Here is an 18,273-nt window from a genome sequence, read left to right as displayed (position 1 = left end):
AGTATTTGAAAAAATAATGGCCCAAACTTCCCAAAACTGGAGAAAAGAAACATCAATTTGCAGATCCCAGAAGCTCAATACATGCCAAGCAGACTAAATAAGAAACCGCTCCCAGGCAAATCACAGTCAAACTACAAACGCGAAGAGAAAAAATCCTGAGAGCAGCTAGAAAAAAAAAAAAGACAAATTACATAGAGGATATTATATCTAATGACAGGTAACTTTTGATCAGAAATAATGGAGGCCAAAAGACAATGGAATATCCTTAAAGGGCTGGAAGAAAAAAATTCTGTCAACCATGAATTAAATCCCAGCAAAACTAACTTTCAAAAAATGAAGGTGAAATAAAGATATTTTCAAACATAAAAGCTGAGAGAATTCATCGCCAAAAGATCTGCACCACGATGCATGTCAAAGAAATTCTGAAAGCCAAAGGGAACTAACACTAGATGATAACTCTCAAACATACAGGAAGGAATAAAGATCACTGAAGTGCTAAACAGGTGGGTAAATATGAAAAGCTGCTTATGTATTTTTAAAACGTAAGACTATCTAAGGCAAAAATTATACAATATCATAAGGTTTATAAGTTGCAGGAAAGAATGGAGAAACAAAAAATACACGAGACAAACAGAAAACAGCAAAATGGTAGAACCAAATCCAACTATATCAATAATTACATTAAACATAAACAGACTAGGGGAGGGTGCGAGATGGCAACATAGGAAGACCTTGAACTCATGTCCTCCCACAGTCACATCAATTCTACACCCAGATATAGAGCAATTCTTCCTGAAGAAGTGATGGCTGATCCAACAACTTCTGCAAAACAAAACATAAAGGGACCACACAGAGAAGGGCACGAGAGCTGGGAACACAGTAACAACCGGCACTCCTCCCCTGACACTGAGGACTGGAGTAGAGAGGAACAGCACTGAGGGACCCTGTGCAGATTCACCTGCCCTGGGGCACAGAAAAAAAGCTGTGGTTTAAAGGCTTAAATGACTAAAGGTGAAGGAAACCCATTCACTAACCCTAGAGCCTCTGACAAATGGTGGGGAAATTGCTAGAATTTTCTCTGGGGTCAGAGGTGCTGGAGAGCACCACCGTTTATGTTGCCCCTCCACCTTGGTAGACAGATGGGAGCAGAGGCTAGACACTCGAGCCTGCCTACTGCCTCAGTGAGCTTCAGGCCCCCAGCCCATATCAGCTCTAGCCATATTCCCAAGGTGCCCCCCTCAACCCATGCCTGCTCAAGCACCAGGTGGCCCCAGCATGGCACACCCCAGACCCCCATCCCACCCTCACCTGTGCCAGCTTCAGTTTTCCCTTCCAGGGTGCCCCCTGCAGAGAACACCCAGGGACCCCGAGTTGGCACCCACTACAGCTCCAGTCAGCCAGCTAAAGCTACACCCAGCCAGGCACACACAGTCTATGCAGATAAGTTCCTACATGAATGTTACTCTTTCCAAACAGGGAGAGGCAGCTGTTTCACCTAATTCATGGAAACAAACACAGAAGATCAAACAAAATGAGGAGACATATAAACATGCTCCAAACAAAAGAACAAATCTTCAGAAAAAGAACTAAACAAAACAGAGATAAGCAATCTACCTGATTAATAGTCATAAACATGCTCACGAGACTAAAACAGGAGTGGATGAGCTCAGTGAGAAATTCAACAAAGAGAAAGAAAACATAAAAAAGAACCAACCAGAGTTGAAGAATACAGTAACTGAAATGAAAAATACAGGAGAGGACATCAACAGCAGATTAGCAGATGCAGAACGGATCAGCAATCTGGAAGAAAGGATAATGGAAAGTACCCACTGAACAGCAAAAAGAAAAAAGAATTTTAAAAAATGAGGATAGGTTATCAACAGATGAATGGATAAAGAAGATGTGGTGTGTGTGTGTGTATATACACAGCGTGTGTGTGTATACATTCCACTGTGTGTGTGTATACATTCCACTGTGTGTATATACACACACAATGGAATCCTACTCAGCCATCAAAAAAATGAAATCTTGCCATTTGGAATGACATGGATGGAACTAGAGGATATTATGCTAAGAGAAATAAGTCAATCAAAGAAAGACAATTATCATATGACCTCACTCATATGTGGAATTTAAGAAATAAAACAGGAGCACTGGGGAAGGGGGGAAAAATAAAACAAGACAAAATCAGAGAGACAAACAATAAGAGACTCTTAATCATAGGAAACAAACTGAGGATTGCTGGGGGGATGGGGTAACTGGATGATGGACATTAAGGAGGGCACATGATGTAATGAGCACTGGGTATTATATAGGACTGATGAATCACTGAACTCTACCTCTAAAACTAATAATACATTATATATTAATTAATCGATTTAAATTTTTTAAAAGTGGGATATAGCGGGTGCCTGGGTGGCTCAGTTGGTTAGGTGACTGCCTTTGGCTCAGGTCATGATCCTGGAGTCCTGGGATTGAGTACCGCATCGGGCTCCCTGCTCAGCAGGGAGTCTGCTTCTCCCTCTGACCCTCCCCCCTCTCATGTGCTCTCTCTCTCTCATTCTCTCTCTCTCTCAAATAAATAAAATCTTTAAAAAAATTTTTTAAAAAGTGGGATATAGCTGTTATAATATTAAAAATCTTAATTTTGAAAATATTAAAAATCTTAAGTGAAAAAAAAATTGAGAATAGGTTACAGGATCTATGAGGTAACTTCAAGTGTATTAACATTTGCATTATGGGAGTCCCAGAAGAAGAGAGAGAAAAGGGGCAGAAAACTTATTTGAAGAAATAATAGCTGAAAAGTTCTCTAATTTGGGGAAAGAGATATCCAGAAAGCCCCAAATAAGATGAATTCAACGAAGTCCACACCAAGACATAATAATTAAAATGTCAAAGATTAAAGATAAAGAGAGAATCTTATTTTTTTTTTTAAGATTTTATTTATTTATTTGACTGGGAGAGAGAGCACAAGCGGGGAGGAGGCGGAGAGGGAGAAGCAGGCTCCCTGTGGGGCTTGATCCCAGGACCCTGGGATCATAACCTAAGCTGAAGGCAGACACGTAACCGACTGAGCCACCCAGGTGCCCCAAAGAGAGAATCTTAAAGGGAGCAAGAGAAAAGCAAAAAGTAACTAACAAGGGAAATCCCATTAGGCTATCAGCTGATTTTTCAGCAGAAACATTGAAGTGGCATGATATATTCAAAGTGCTGAAAGAAAAAACCTACTACCAAGAATACTCTACCTAGCAAGTTTATTATTCAGAATTGAAGGAGAGAGAGTTTCCTGGACAAACAAAATTTAAAGGAGTTCATCACCACTAACCTGGCCATTAAAGATTTCTTTAAGCAGAACAGAACATAACTAGAAGAAGATTATGAAAGGAAAAAATTTCATGGGTGGAAGTAAACATATAGTAAAGGTAGTAGATCAATCACCTAGAAAGCTAGTATAAAGGTTAAAAAACAAAAGTAGTAAAATCAATTATATCTAAAACATTAGTGAAGAGATTCACAAAATAGAAAGATGTATATGACATCATATACATAAAAACAGGGGAAGTAAAAATGTAGTGCTTTTAGAATGTGTTTGAACTTAAATGACCATCAACTTAATACAGATTGCTATATACTTAGGATATTATATATGAACTGCATGGTTACCACAAACTAAAAATCTGTACTAGATACACAAAAAATAAAGAGAAAGGAATCCAAACATAACACCAAAGAAAGTCATCAATCACAAGGGAAGAGAGCAAGAGAAGAAGAAACAGAGAAAAACTATAAAAACAACCAGAAAACAATAAACAAAATGGCAATAAGTACATGCCTATCAAAACTTTAGATGTAAACAGTCTAAATGCTCCAATCAAAAGACTGAATGGATAAAGAAACAAGACCCATCTACATGCTGCCTACAAGAGACTCACCTGAGACCTGAAAGTGAATGGATGGGAAAAACATTTACCATGCAAATGAAAGCAGGAAAAAAAACAAACAAAAACAAAAACAAACCCCCCCCCCCAAAACTGGAGTAGCAATACTTTTATCAGACAAAATAGACTTTAAAACAGACTATAGCAAGAGACAAAGAAGGGCATTACATAATGATAAAGTAATCCAACAAGAGGATATAATAATTGTAAGTATCTATGCCCAACATTGGAGTATCTAAATACATGAAGCAAATATTAACAGACAGCAAGAGAGAAACTGATGGTACACCCCACTTACACCAATGGATAGATCATCCAGGCAGAAAATCAATAAGGAAACAGTGTCTCTAAACGACACATTAGACCAGATAGACTTAACAGATATAAACAGAACATTCCACCCCGAATCAACAAAATACACATTCTTTTCAAGCACACATAGAACATTATCCAGAAAAGATCACATTAGGTCATAAAATAAGTCTCAATAAATTTAAGAAGACTGGAATCATATCAAATATCTTTTATGACCACAACTGTATGAAACTATAGAGATTACAAGAAAAAAAGACTAGAAAAAAGCAGAAACACATGTAGGCTAAACAACATGCTACTAAACAACAAATGAGTGAATGAAGAAATCAAAAAGAACATAAAAAAAATACCTGGAAACAAATGAAAATGGAAACACAACAGTTCAAAATATTTGGGATGCAGCAAAGGCAGTTTTCAGAGAGAAGTTTATAGCAATACAGGCCTACCTCAACAAACAAGAAAAATCTCAATCTAACCCTATACCTAAAGAAACTAGAAAAAGAGGAACAAACAAAGCCCAAAGTTAATAAAAGGAAGGAAATAATAAAGATCAAGCAGATATAAATGAACCAAGAGCTGGTTCTTTAAAGGATAAACAAAATTGATAAACCTTTAGCCAGACTCATCAAGGAAAAGAGTGAGGACTCAAAGAATAAAATCAGAAATGAAAGAGAAATTAAAACTGATAACACAGAAATAAAAAGGATTATAAAAGACTACTACAAAAAATTATACACCACAAATTGGACGACCTAGAAGAAATAAATTCCTAGAAATATACAATCTTCCAAGACTGAATCAGGAAGAAATAAAAAATCTAAACAGATTTCTGTTCAGATTGCCCCAACACCAAAACCAAAGACACTACCAAAAAAAGAAAATGACAGGCCAATATTCCTGATGAATATAGATACAAAAATACTCAACAAAATATTAGCAAACCAAATTCAACAACACATTAAAAAGTTCATTGACCAAGATCAAGTGGGATTTATTCCAGAGAGATTTATTCAAGAATGGTTCAATACTGCAAATAAATCAATGTGATACACCACATTAACAAAATGAAGGATAAAAACCATACGATCATCCCAATAGACGCAGCAAAAGCATTTGACAAAATTCAACATCCATTCATGATTTAAAAAACTCTCAACAAAGGGTCAGAGGGAACATATCTCAACATAATAAAGGCCATATATGACAAACCCACAACTAACATCATACTCAACAGTAAAAAACTGAAAGCTTTTCCTCTAAGATCAGGAACAAGACAAGATGTCCATTCTTGCCATTTTTATTCAACACAGAACTAGAAGTCCTAGCGGCAGCAATCAGACAAGAAATAAAAACCATTCAAATTGGAAAGGAAGAAGTGAAACTGTCACTTTTTGCAGATAGCATGATACTGTATATGGAAACCCTAAAGACTCCACTAAAAACCATTAGAAATAATAAATGAATTCAGTAAAGTTGCAGGATACAAAGTTAACATACAGAAATCTGTTGCAGTTCTATACACTAATAACAAAGTAGCAGAAAGTGAAATTAAGAAAACAATCCCATTTATGATTGCACCAAAAAGAATAAAATACCCAGGAATAAATTTAACCAAGGAAGTGAAAGACTTGTACTCTGAAAACTATAAGACGCTGTTGAAAGAAATTGAAGATAACACCAAAAAATGAAAAGATAACCACACTCATGGACTGGATGAATTAATATTGTTAAGATGTCCATACTACCCAAAGCAATCTACAGATCCAATGCAATCCCTTTCAAAATACCAATAGTATTTTTACAGAACTAGAATACTAAAATCTGTATGGAACCAAAAAAGACTGAATAGACAAAGCAATCTTGAGAAAGAACAAAGCTGGAGGTATCACCATCCCAGATTTCAAGCTCTACTATAAAACTATAGTAATCAAAACAGTATGGTACTGGCACAAAATAGACACAAAGGTCAACAGAACAGAGTAGGTAGCCCAGAAATGAACCCAGAAATGTTTGCATATGGTCAATTAATCTACAACAAAGGAGGGAAGAATATACAATGCAGAAAAGACAGTCTCTTCAATACGTGGTGTTGAGAAAACCGGACAGCTACATGCAAAAAAATAAAACTGGACCACTTTCTTACACCATACAACTTACACATACACAAAAGTACACTCTAAATGGAATTAAGACTGGAAACTATAAAACTCCTAAAGGAAAACATAGTCATTAATCTCTTGGACACTGGTCTTAGCAACATTTTTCTGGATCTGTCTCCTTATGCAAGGGAAACAAAAGAAAACAAACTATTGGGACTACACCAAACTAAAAAGCTGTTGCACAGCAAAGGAAACCATCAACAAAATGAAAAGGCAACCTACTAAATATCATTTGCAAATGATATATCCAACAAAGGGTTAATATCCAAAATATATCAAGAACGCATTCAACTCATGTATCACCCTCCAAAAAATCAGATTAAAAAAATGGCAGAGGATCTGAAAGACAATTTTCCGAAGAAGACATCCAGATGGCCAACAGACACATGAAATGATGCTCAACATCACTAATCATCAAGGAAATGCAAATCAAAACCACAATGAGATATCCCCTCACACCAGTCAGAACAGCTAGTACCAAAAACACAAGAAATAAGTGTAGGCAAGGATGTGCAGAAAAAGGAACCCTCACGTCGTGTTGATGGGAAGGAGCTGATACAGCCACTATGGAAAACAGTATGGAGGTTCCTCAAAAAATGAAAAATAGAACTACCATTCCACTACTGGGTATTCACTCAAAGAAAACAAAAACACTAATTCAAAAAGATATATGCACTCCTATGTCTATTGCAGCACTATTTACAATAGCTAAGATGTGAAAACAACCCAAGTGTCCAGCAATAGATGAATGGATAAAGAAGATGTGGAATATTACTCAGCCATAAAAAAAGAATGAAATCTTGCCATTCACAACAACATGGATGGATCCAGGGAATATTATGCTAAGTGAAATTAAGTCAGACAGAAAAAGACAAATACCATATGATTTCACTTATAAGCAGAATCTAAAAAGCAAAACAAACAGAAATAGACTCATAAATACAGAGAACAAGTTGGAGGTCGCCAGAGGGGAGAAGAGTGGGGGTGATAGGCAAAATAGAACTAAAAAGGACAGAAGAGAACAAAAAAGGAACTAAGAGATTCAAACTTCAGGCCTTCCTAGCAGTGACAACCTCCCCACAAGAACATGCCCCTTGCAAGGACCTCCTGTATCCCTCCCTGGAAGAGAAGCGGAAGCATACGCAGCAGCGCCTGGTGCAGCGCTGTAATTCCTACTTCATGGACGTGAAATGCCCAGGGTGCTATAAAATCACCACCATCTGTAGCCATGCACAAACACAGCAGTTTTGTGTGTTGCCTGTCCTTTGTCAACCTATAAGGAAGAAAAGCAAAGCTTCCAGAAGGATGCTCCTTCAGACAGAAGCAGCACTAAAAGCAACCTGAATCAAAATGAGTGGAAAACCATAAACACATTTTAAATTTAAAAAAAAGGGGGGGGGGGTGCCTGGGTGGCTCAGTTGTTGAGCGTCTGCCTTTGGCTTGGGCCATGGTCTCGGGGTCCTGGGATCGAGCCCCACGTCGGGCTCCCTGCTCAGTGGGGAGTCTGCTTCTCCCTCTCCCGCTCCCCCTGCTTGTGTTCCCTCTCTTGCTGTGTCTCTCTAATAAATAAATAGATCTTTAAAAAAAAAAAAAAAAAAAAAAAAACGGGTGCCTGGGTGGCTCAGTCGTTGAGCGTCTGCCTTCGGCTCAGGTCATGATCCCAGGGTCCTGGGATCGAGTCCCACATCGGGCTCCCTCCTCGAGAGGAAGCCTGCTTCTCCCTCTCCCACTCCCGCTGCTTGTGTTCCTGCTCTTGCTATCTCTGTCTCTGTCAAATAAATAAATAAAATCTTTAAAAATAAATAAATAAATAAATAAATAAATAAATAAAAAGATACAAACTTCCAGTTATAAAGTAAGTTCTGGGGATGAAAAAGTACAGCATAGAGAATACAGTCAATAATTTTGTAGTAACTCTGTATGGTGACGGATGGCAATTTACTGTGGTGAGTACCATGTAACATGTACAAATGTTGAATCACCATGTTGTACACCTGGAACTAATATAACTATATCAGTCTATAACTGTTGTCAACTACAACTTAAAAAGTGTAAATGGACTAAACATTCCAATTAAAAGGCAAAGACTGTCAGCCTGGATTAAAAACAGGATGTAACGATATGCTCCCTATAAAAAATGAACTTTAAATCCAAAGATATAAGAGTATTTGCTCATAATTATTACATTTTCTTCTATTTAAAAGCACAAAAGCATGATCAGCATAAAACTATCAAAGGGTCTTAGGTTAGAGAAATTCATTCATTCATTCTATACTTCTATAAACATGCATCGAACACCAACTATGTGTGCAAGATGTTGTGCTAGGTGCTTCAGGGAGATACCAAGAGAGGAGGACCGATGGTCTGTGCTAAAAGTACCACAGAACTCAGGAGGACAGGAGGATGTAAACTGTGATATTTCCTTCGCTTGGAGTGAAGTATGGGTGGGGGGAGAAGGGCAGAGATCAGCAAAGGCTCTGTGGAGGTCACATAGCCCTATGCCCAAAGAACCAGGAGGATTCTGATGAAGAAATAATTTGATGTTCATTATTCATTTATTTTCTGAATTGAAAGTCCAGATATCCAGCCAAGTGGTTAAGAGCATGAGCTCTAGCATCAGAGATTTGGGCTCCAGCTCTGCTAGACGACTCCGAGACCCAGGACAAGTTAGTTAGTGCTCCTAAGCCTCACTTTCTTCATGTGAAAAGGAAATAATCATTTCAACTTTATAGCATGTCTAAAAGGAATGAGAGAATGTTGCAAAATGCATTACGGAGTGCCCACTTAATGCATTAATGTTACTAGAGAAATGGAATGTACCCTCTACCCCTCAAAAAACAAAGCTTTCACTGATGAAGACAGCAAAAATGAAGACCACGGCACTATCATCTCTGAATCATGATAAATTAGAAAAAAAATGCCCAAAACAAAACAGAGGAGAGGCAGAGTACAGTGTCTTTCACATAGTAGGCATGTAATGTTTCCATGCCTGCTAGATGACTGAATGACCCAAAGAATAGAGGAACAAAGTCTTGCAGTGCTAACTAGCTACCTTTCATCTGTAGGAGAAGAGCAGTGCATCCCAGGCATGTGGAACTCTTTAAAGCAACTGGTGTGCCTTGCTATTCGTGGCCAAATATTTAGAAAGTTTTTACATTACACGGAAGTGCAAGTTCCCAGAAGTGTCTACGAGGTTCCTTCAGGCAGTAAAGAAGAGGGCACTGAGGCAATGGACGTTGACAGCCACAAAGAGAAGTGAGGAACCAGGAAGCCCGAAGGAAGCCCCTGGGGCAGCTGAGCGAGAGCCACCGTGGCAGGTGGCAGCTCTAGTTCTCCAAGAGGAATTAAAGCAAGTCTCTTTCAACTTTTGTCTCTGATTCAGCTTTTACTGCTTCTTGTTATTAGGGACAGTGTCGATTTCTGCTCCCTGGTGGCTCTGCTACCTGCCCGCTCTCCGTGTTTCTCTAGAGACACTTACTGTGTCTCTCTCTGTTAAATAAATAATATTTATTATTCTCCACTTACCAGCCAAGTCCCCCTCCCAGCGAGTATCCGGTACAGGAGGCCCTGTCACACACATCACAGGGCCCTGCTGTCCTTCATACCCAGCCTGCCGGTGGCTCCCCTTAGCTCAGGCGCCGATCCCTCATCAGTCCTGTGTAGCTGGGCTGCAGGGTCACAGGACCCAAAGTGTAGCGCTCTGTGTACACATGGACCTACCCACAACTCTTCTGCCCGGAAGGCACTCCTCCCACCTCCCGTGGCCCATGTGGGACCACAGGTTCACTTCAAGACTTTTTTTTTTTTAAAGATTTTATTTATTTATTTGACAGAGAGATAGAGAGCACAAGTAGGCAGAGAGGAAGGCAGAGAGAGAGGGAGAAGCAGGCTCTCCGCTGAGCAGGGAGCCCAATGTGGGACTTGATCCCAGGACCCTGGGATCATGACCTGAGCCGAAGGCAGCCGCTTAACCAACTGAGCCACCCAGGCGCCCCAAGACTTTTTTTCTTAAGTAACCTCCACACCTGACATGGGGCTTGCACTCACGACCCCAAGATCAAGAGTCGCATGCTCTACCGACTGACGCATCCAGGTGCCCCCCACAGGTTCACTTCAAAAAACGGTAGGTTAAAGAACATTCCCTGTCATGAGCTGCTCCTAACTGGCAACAAGGACCAGCTTTCAATATCCAAACGAGGTCTGAAAAAAATCCCAAGACAAAACTGAAGGAACTCTGATGTGACTGACTTGGTGTATAACATCTGACTAGAATTTTTAAGAGTTGGCAGGGACCTAAAGGGCCATCGGGTCTAAACCCACTCTTTGTGCAGTGATCCAGGTCCCAGAGTCTAACAGGCACAGAACGAGAGCCCCAAGGTCCCGACTCCTAGTCAATGTTCTTTCCCTCCACAGCGGCGAACACTAGTACTTAGTTCCAGTCACTAACAAGGACAAAAGAAGATCTGATTGAAAGAATATAACTTCATGCCAAGGAGAAGCTCGGGACATTTTCAGGTCAACTATTTCATCCTGGCTAAACCATGCAATGAAGAGGAATAACAACGCATTCGTGGGCAAGTATTCACTCTATCAGAAGCCACGTAAACATGATTTGAAATGTTCCGCTTTCATGATACCTTTTGTTAGGGAAAGAGATGAATCTCCCCCTACATCTTCTTGAAAATTCTTTAAAAAAAAAAAAAATGAACTTAAGGCACAAAAAGGTCCCATGACAATTTGCATCACCTGGATTTCTTTGGCAGAACTAGTTAGACAAATTACCCTCGTGGGAACACTGTCCAAGAGTCTCTTCTGTTTCACTCAAGCCAAAGTGAGCTTCTCTACCGGCCTTTTCTTGGTCCACAAATCGGCATGTAAGCTAAATAAAAACCGTAAAACTATTTGTCATCCACACACGCTGTGGCACTCCAATTCTGAAACAAGACACCATGCCATCTTACCATTAAAAAAATAAAAAAAGGTGCTGGACATTTGACAAAATGTCCTATGTACTCTGCAGTCAGAAAAACCAAACACTGGCTTTTCTGGGGCAAGCTGGATGTGTTTTAAAAGTATACATCCGGGGCACCTGGGTGGCTCAGTCATTAAGCGTCTGCCTTTGGCTCAGGTCATGATCCCAGGGTCCTGGGATCGAGCCCCACATCAGGCTCCCTGCTTGGCGGAGAGCCTGCTTCTCCCTCTCCCACTCTCTCTGCCTGTGTTCCCTCTCTTACTGTGTCTCTCTCTGTCAAATAAATAAATAAAATCTTTAAAAAAAAAATAAAAGTATACATCCTTTATATGAATGCAAACCCATGACAGTAGACAGTCAAAAATAATGCACAAGATTTTCTTGGGAAAGGAAATCTGTGAGTTTTACAAAACCCATGACAGCACTGCTTCCAAAACCCAGAACTGCCCCAGAATGTAAGGGGATGTGTGACGAGTCATTCAACTTCTGCAAACACAGTGGGACCTTTATTCCCAGGTAGGGGGAACTGATTGTCCACTGTAACCCTGCAAAACTCTACCTTGCAAACAGCCCGGCGCCAAAATACATTCTGAATGCGAAGAATGAACTGGCTCCTTTTTTTTTTTTTTTCCCTTTTTAGTGATGTGGTGGGTTTGTTGTTTTTGTGGGGTTTTTGCGATATGATTTACATACCATAAAATTTACCACTTTAAAATGAATACATGTTTAGTATATTCACAAGGTGTGCAACCATCACCACTATGTAATTAGCAGAATGTTTTCATTAACCAAAAAGAAACTCCATATCCATCAGGAATCACTCCTCCATTCCTCCTAGTCTCTGGCAACCAATAACCTGCTTCCTGTCTCTATAGATTTCCTGTTCTGGACAGGTCACATAAATGGAATCACTCAACCTGTGACCTTTCATGTTGACTTCCCTCACCTAACATAGATCTTCAAAATTTATCCATGATGTAGCATGTATTGGTTTTTCATTCCTTTTTATTGCCAAATAAGATTCCATTGTGTGAATATACCATTTTATTTATCCATTCATCACCTGATGGACCTTTGGGTTGCTTCCACTTTTTGGCTATTACGAATAGTGCTGCTGTCAACATTCATGTTCAAGTTTTTGTGTGGACATGAGTTTTCACTTCCCTTGGATATATACCTAGAAGTGGAATTGCTGGGTCCCATGGTAACTCTGTATTTAAACTTTTAGAAACTGCCACTGTTTTCCCCAGTAGCACATGCGGCACTCCAATTCTCAAACAAGACACCATCACATCTTACCACTAAAAAAATTTTACCATTTTACATTTCCACCAACAATCTATGGGGGGTCCTAATTTCTCTACATCCTCACCAAAACTTGCCCATCTGATTGATTACTGCCATCCTTATAGGAGTGAAGGCTACACAATGATACACATCTCCCTGTGGTTTAGATTTGCATTTCCCTGATGACAAATGACGTTGAGCATCTTTTCATGTGCTTATCAGTCATCTGTGTTGGAGAAACATTCAGATTCTCTGCCCATTTTTTACTTGTGTTGTCCTTTTATTATTGGATTATAAAAGTTCTTTATGTGTTCTAAATACAGATCCCTTATCAGTCATATGATTTGAAAATTTCTCTCATCCTGTGGGCTTTCTTTTCACTTTCTTGGTAGTGTCTTCTAATGCACAAAGGTTTTTCATTTTGAGGAGATCCAATGTATTTTGTCCTTTGGTTGCTGATCTTTGTCAATTCTATTAACATACAGTTGTTTCCACGGAGAACTGACTGTAATGACTAACTAGCCAAGTGCCTTCCTCAATTTTATTTCAACTGTGATATAATAAACTGCTTATTCAGTTAGCATGTCTGGTCTCATTTCTCCCTTTGAAGAGAATAAGTGGTTGTGATTCCTTTGACGGAGAGCAAACAAACAGACTGAGGCTCTCAGATTAAGGACTGGAATTATTTCTCTCAGAGGGTAAAACTGGCAGTATAATCCTGAACGTTTGGGTGCTTAACTTGACCCTGTGCTGCCCAATGGCAGCAGGCCCAGCATCCTAGTACCGGCCTCCTGTGCTGTGGCTCCCAGCTCCAGGCCCTCCATGCGGCTCCGGCTCTACCTCCTCTTCTGGCCGCCAAATGTGGCCACTCCTCGAGGCTCAGCCTCCGGAGCTGCCTCTACACGCGGTCCCAGGCCTTCATCAAGGCTCCCACCTGCACTACGCCGGTTATCAGCTCTCTCAGCCTCTGGGCCCTGTCAGCCCAGACACACCGCATCCACTGAAGCTTCATGTGTCTGCAGGACAGGAGCGCCTTCTCTTCGAGCTGCTCACCCCTCCGGACTGTATGTCTGTATGTCTACGTTCTCCCACTCACCCCACTTCAAGCCTGAGTCTTCTCTGAAGTCTTCCTTCTCCCGCTCCCCGACAGCGAAGCAGCCTACCACGCCGCCTCCGACCCAGCCCAGTAGCACCACCACTTACCCCTCTTACTGCTCTGCTCCAATCCCATTAAATACTCCCGGCTCCCTAAAGGCTAAACCCTGCCACTCAAAGCCCTCCCTAATCTGACCCAATCTGTCCTTCCACCTCATCTGCTTCTACTTCTCTCACCAACCCTCCATTCCAACCACACGGTGCTACCCAGTTTCCAACGCGTCCTGTTTTTATCCCGACCTCTCCATGGTTGCGCTTGGCATCCCTCCTCCCTGGCCAGTCCCTTCTTTTCCACCCAATGATGACAGTAGCCACCGTTTACTGGCCTGTGTAGGGAAACCCCCCTCCTCAGGTTAATCTCCCTTCACTAACCAGCCCCCTTTCATCCATTTCTGAAGCACTTGTCTCTACCATTTCCTTGACCCTCAATCATTCATTCCAATTGCTCAGATGACATACATTCCTGTTCCAAATCCCCACGTCCCCCTCCTAAAGTATAAATACAAATAATGAGCACCCACAGCGGGCCAGGTGCTCAGCTAAGCATCAGAGTTACAATGAAGGGCGGGAAAGACAAAGTCCTGGGAGTGCCTCACAGAACTCAGGGGTAGGCCCAAGAGGTTGGTAATGACTAATTAAAGAATTATATTCAAGGGGCGCCTGGGTGGTTCAGTTGTTTAAGCATCTGACTTTTGATTTTGGCTCAGTTTGTGATCTCAGGATGGTAAGATCAGGCCCTGCATCGGGCTCTGCACTCAGCAAAGAGTCTGCTTGAGGATTCTCTCTCCCCCTCTCCCTCTGCCCTGCCCCTGGCTTGTGCTCTCTAAAATAAATAAGTAAATCTTAAAAAAAAAAAAAAAAAAAAAAAAAGAACCAGAGCGCCTGGGTGGCTCAGTTGGTTAAGCGTCTGCCTTCAGCTCAGGTCAAGATCCCAGGGTCCTGGGATCGAGTGCCGTATCAGGCTCCCTGCTCAGTGGGAAGCCTGCTTTTCCCTCTCCTACTCCCCCTGCTTGTGTCGCTTCTCTGTGTCTCTCTCTCTCTGTCAAATAAATAAATAAAATCTTTAAGAAAAAAAAAGAATTATATTCAATAAGTGTGCCCTTTCAACTGTGCTAAATTCTACAAAGGAAAAGTACTGAGGGCTAGGAAAACACCTAACAGGGAGAAAAGGCCCTCATTAGGTTGTTCAGAGCAGGCTCTATAGAAGGAGGGATAAGTTCTTCCCTGGGTAAACTGCCTTCTCTCTTTACATGTCCTGAGCTCCTGAAACCCTGCCTCATTTGCCCTCTTTGTGGTTTTAACACATGGCGTAACACGTGAAGGAGTCCAGAAGTGACTCTGGTGGAAGAAGGGGAGGACCTGGGAGCAGGAAAGCAACTGATTTAGAAACTGAGCCAGAGTCAGGACACCCCAGGTGGCAGCCCTGGGTTCAAATCCCAGCCCTGCCACTCATAAGCTCTGAGCACATTACTTAACCTCTCTGTGCCTCTGGACTGACCATCTCCCTCATGGAGTGGCCATGATGACATGTGTAAGTATATATGCAAAGCCCTATGCAGGCCTAGAACGTGAAAGCACCCAATAAATAAATGGCGGCCTCTGTCATCATTACTATTTGTACTATTGTTAGAGGACTCGAAGGCAGGAAATGAGCTCTGAGAGTTGTCTATCAGGTCATCAAGTTCGGGCCAACTCACTACTGAGACTTCAGAGTCTGGATCTTCTATGGTCTACAAAGGAGATGCACCCAGAAGGGTTCCCCGAAAGCAGGGGAGGCTCTTGCCAGGCCACGGAACTACCCCCCAATTTTTTTTTTTTTAAAGATTTTATTTATTTGATAGAGAGAGACACAGCGAGAGAGGGAACACAAGCAGGGGGAGTGGGAGAGGGAGAAGCAGGCTTCCCGCCGAGCAGGGAGCCCGATGCGGGGCTCGATCCCAGGACCCGGGGATCATGACCTGAGCCGAAGGCAGACGCTTAACGACTGAGCCACCCAGGTGCCCCGTAACTACCCAAAATTTGCTCTGCCTGAGGTCTGACTTCCTGCTCGGACTGCCCTCACGCTTTAAGGCCCCAAGAATCTGAGGCAAAAGAGAAACTAAGGCCAAAGGTCATCACGGCCACTTCCTAGTTTGCCTGGCACTTATCTGTAAGAGGACACACAAAAGAATGCTTCATCTTTCCAAGTCTGGCCTCTCTCCTCTTCGTCCGGCCATCTCCATCCATCCTCTCCTGACTGGGGGCAAGAGGGCAGAGTGCAGGGTGCGCAACAGGCAGAATGACGACCCGCCAAAGATGTCCACCTCCTCATTCTTGGAACTATCAATAGGTCAAGTCACATGGTGACGAGAAATTGAGGCAGCAGTGGGATTAAAGCTGCCACTCACCTGACCTTAAAACAAGGAGATTTTCCTTGATTATCTAGGTGAGCCCAGTGCAATCACAGGCCTCTTTAAACATGGAGGAGGCAGCAGAAGTCAGTGTCAGAACGGTAAGATATGAGAAAGACTCAACTGGCCACGGGTGGTTTTGAAGATGGAAAAAGGGCCATGAGCCAAGAACTGTAAGCAGCCCCTAGCAGCTCGAAAAGGCATCAAAATGGACTTTCCCTCAGATCTTCCAGAAAGGAATTCAGTCCTGCTGAAACCTTAATTTTAGCCCAGTGAGACCCATTTTGGACTTCTGCCCTCCAGAGCTGTAAGATAATAAATCTGTGTTGTTTTAAGCCACTAAGTTTGTGGTAATTTGTTACAGAAACAATAGAAACTAATATACAGAGCTAATGCAAACAAATCCGAAGGTACTGTTCTCTCCCTGGGGCTTTCGGGCCTCGGAAGCAGTGCTGAGAGTCACAGGGGGTGCAGCGTGCTACCACCTTTTACGCAAGAGGCTTTAATAAAAGAATGCTTAAAATACTTCTTAAAAGGCACTGGTGTAATAGAAAGAGTTTGAGGTCAGAGAGAGCTTGATCCGGTCTGTTTATCAGCCATGTGATCTTTCCATACTTTCGTTAACTCCCCTGGGCCTCAGGTCCTCATCCATCAAAATCAGGATGACCACCTCCCAGGAAGTGAAAGCTGTGAAAATTAAATGGGGCAATGGGGAGGACAGAGCTTGGCCCCGAGGAAGCAGTCAGTAAACAGCTCCTCTTCCAGCCTCCCTCCTTCTACAGAGTCTTCTCTAAAGATTAGGCACAATCCCAGAAGATCCTCTCTCATTCCCCTCCCCTATAAATGCAAGGATCAAGAGGAGGAGAATCCCACCTCCCTCAATCCACCTAAGAAATTAGGAGTCAGGCTGAGGCCCCATTCACTCATTCATTTATTCAACACATCTTTCTTGCATGGCCAGGGCCAAGACGGTGAGCAAAACGGACCAGTGTCTACCTTCATGGAGCTTACATGGCGAGCAGAACCAACATTCATCAAATGCCAGGCAAACAAATACGCCGCTCCATCAGGGATGACTACAACGGAGAGGTGTGCAGGAGGTCAGAGAGGTTTTGTAGAAAACTGTGAGTGAGCTGAGAGCTGAAGAACGATTAGCATTGACTGGATGACAGAGGGAAGACAATTCCAGGCAGAGGAATAAAACAACAAAAAGGCCAGATGGGGGAAGGGAGTGAGGCCTAAATGAAAGAAGGCCAGCGAGGCTGAACAGCAGAGCAAAAGGGGAAGAAGGGAAGGAAGGGGAAGAAAATGACTCTCTGGTTCAACTGGATGGGCGGTGGGTTCCATTCCCCAAAACAGGGAAGACTGGAAGAGGGCCACACTGGGAGGGGGAGATCATGAGGTCAGCTTTGGGTTTAGGGTACCTTTGGGACACCCAAGCAGAGCTATCAGTGGGCATCTGGATACACAGCATATGTAAGTCTGCAGCTTACAGGTAACCTCCAGGCTAGGAGCGTGAACGTGGTGCTGCGTGTGAGCAAGCACTGACGGGAGCAGGGAGGTTGGCCTGGGTGAGACCGCCCACCAGAGACACAAGCGGGCCTCTGACAACCATTTAACACCCAAGAGCTGGGCGCCTGGGTGGCTCAGTTGGTTAAGCGACTGCCTTCGGCTCAGGTCATGATCCTGGAGTCCCAGGATCGAGTCCCGCATCAGGCTCCCTGCTCGGCAGGGAGTCTGCTTCTCCCTCTGACCCTCCTCCCTCTCATGCTCTGTCTCTCATTCTCTCTCTCTCTCAAATAAATAAATAAAATCTTTAAAAAAAAAAATAAATAACACCCAAGAGCTGGAAGGAGACTGTGAAGGCGGCTCGAAGGAGCAAGTGGTCTGGGAAGTCAAGTGTTACAAATGACATCACATAAGGGAGCAGAGTGTATCTGCTCTGAGGAAGACCGTAAGACTTCCTAGGACGCCGCCCGACTGATGGGACCCTGCTTGCCTGGCTGCATGACGATCCTGGGGAGGCCTGATGTCCAGGGGGTGAGGCCTATTAGATA

The 18,273-nt window shown here is 42.5% G+C and overlaps 1 protein-coding gene across 3 annotated transcripts in view; it reads right to left on the bottom strand.

Moving 5' to 3' along the window:
- PACC1 (proton activated chloride channel 1) overlaps positions 1-18,273 on the bottom strand; it is a 37,875-nt gene that overhangs the window by 15,174 nt on the left and 4,428 nt on the right. The gene's annotated exons all lie outside the window — the stretch shown is intronic.

The sequence above is a fragment of the Halichoerus grypus genome, chromosome 7, assembly GCF_964656455.1.
Source record: "Halichoerus grypus chromosome 7, mHalGry1.hap1.1, whole genome shotgun sequence".
Classification (NCBI taxonomy): Eukaryota; Metazoa; Chordata; class Mammalia; order Carnivora; family Phocidae; genus Halichoerus; species Halichoerus grypus.
This window is presented reverse-complemented; position numbering and strand designations above follow the sequence as displayed.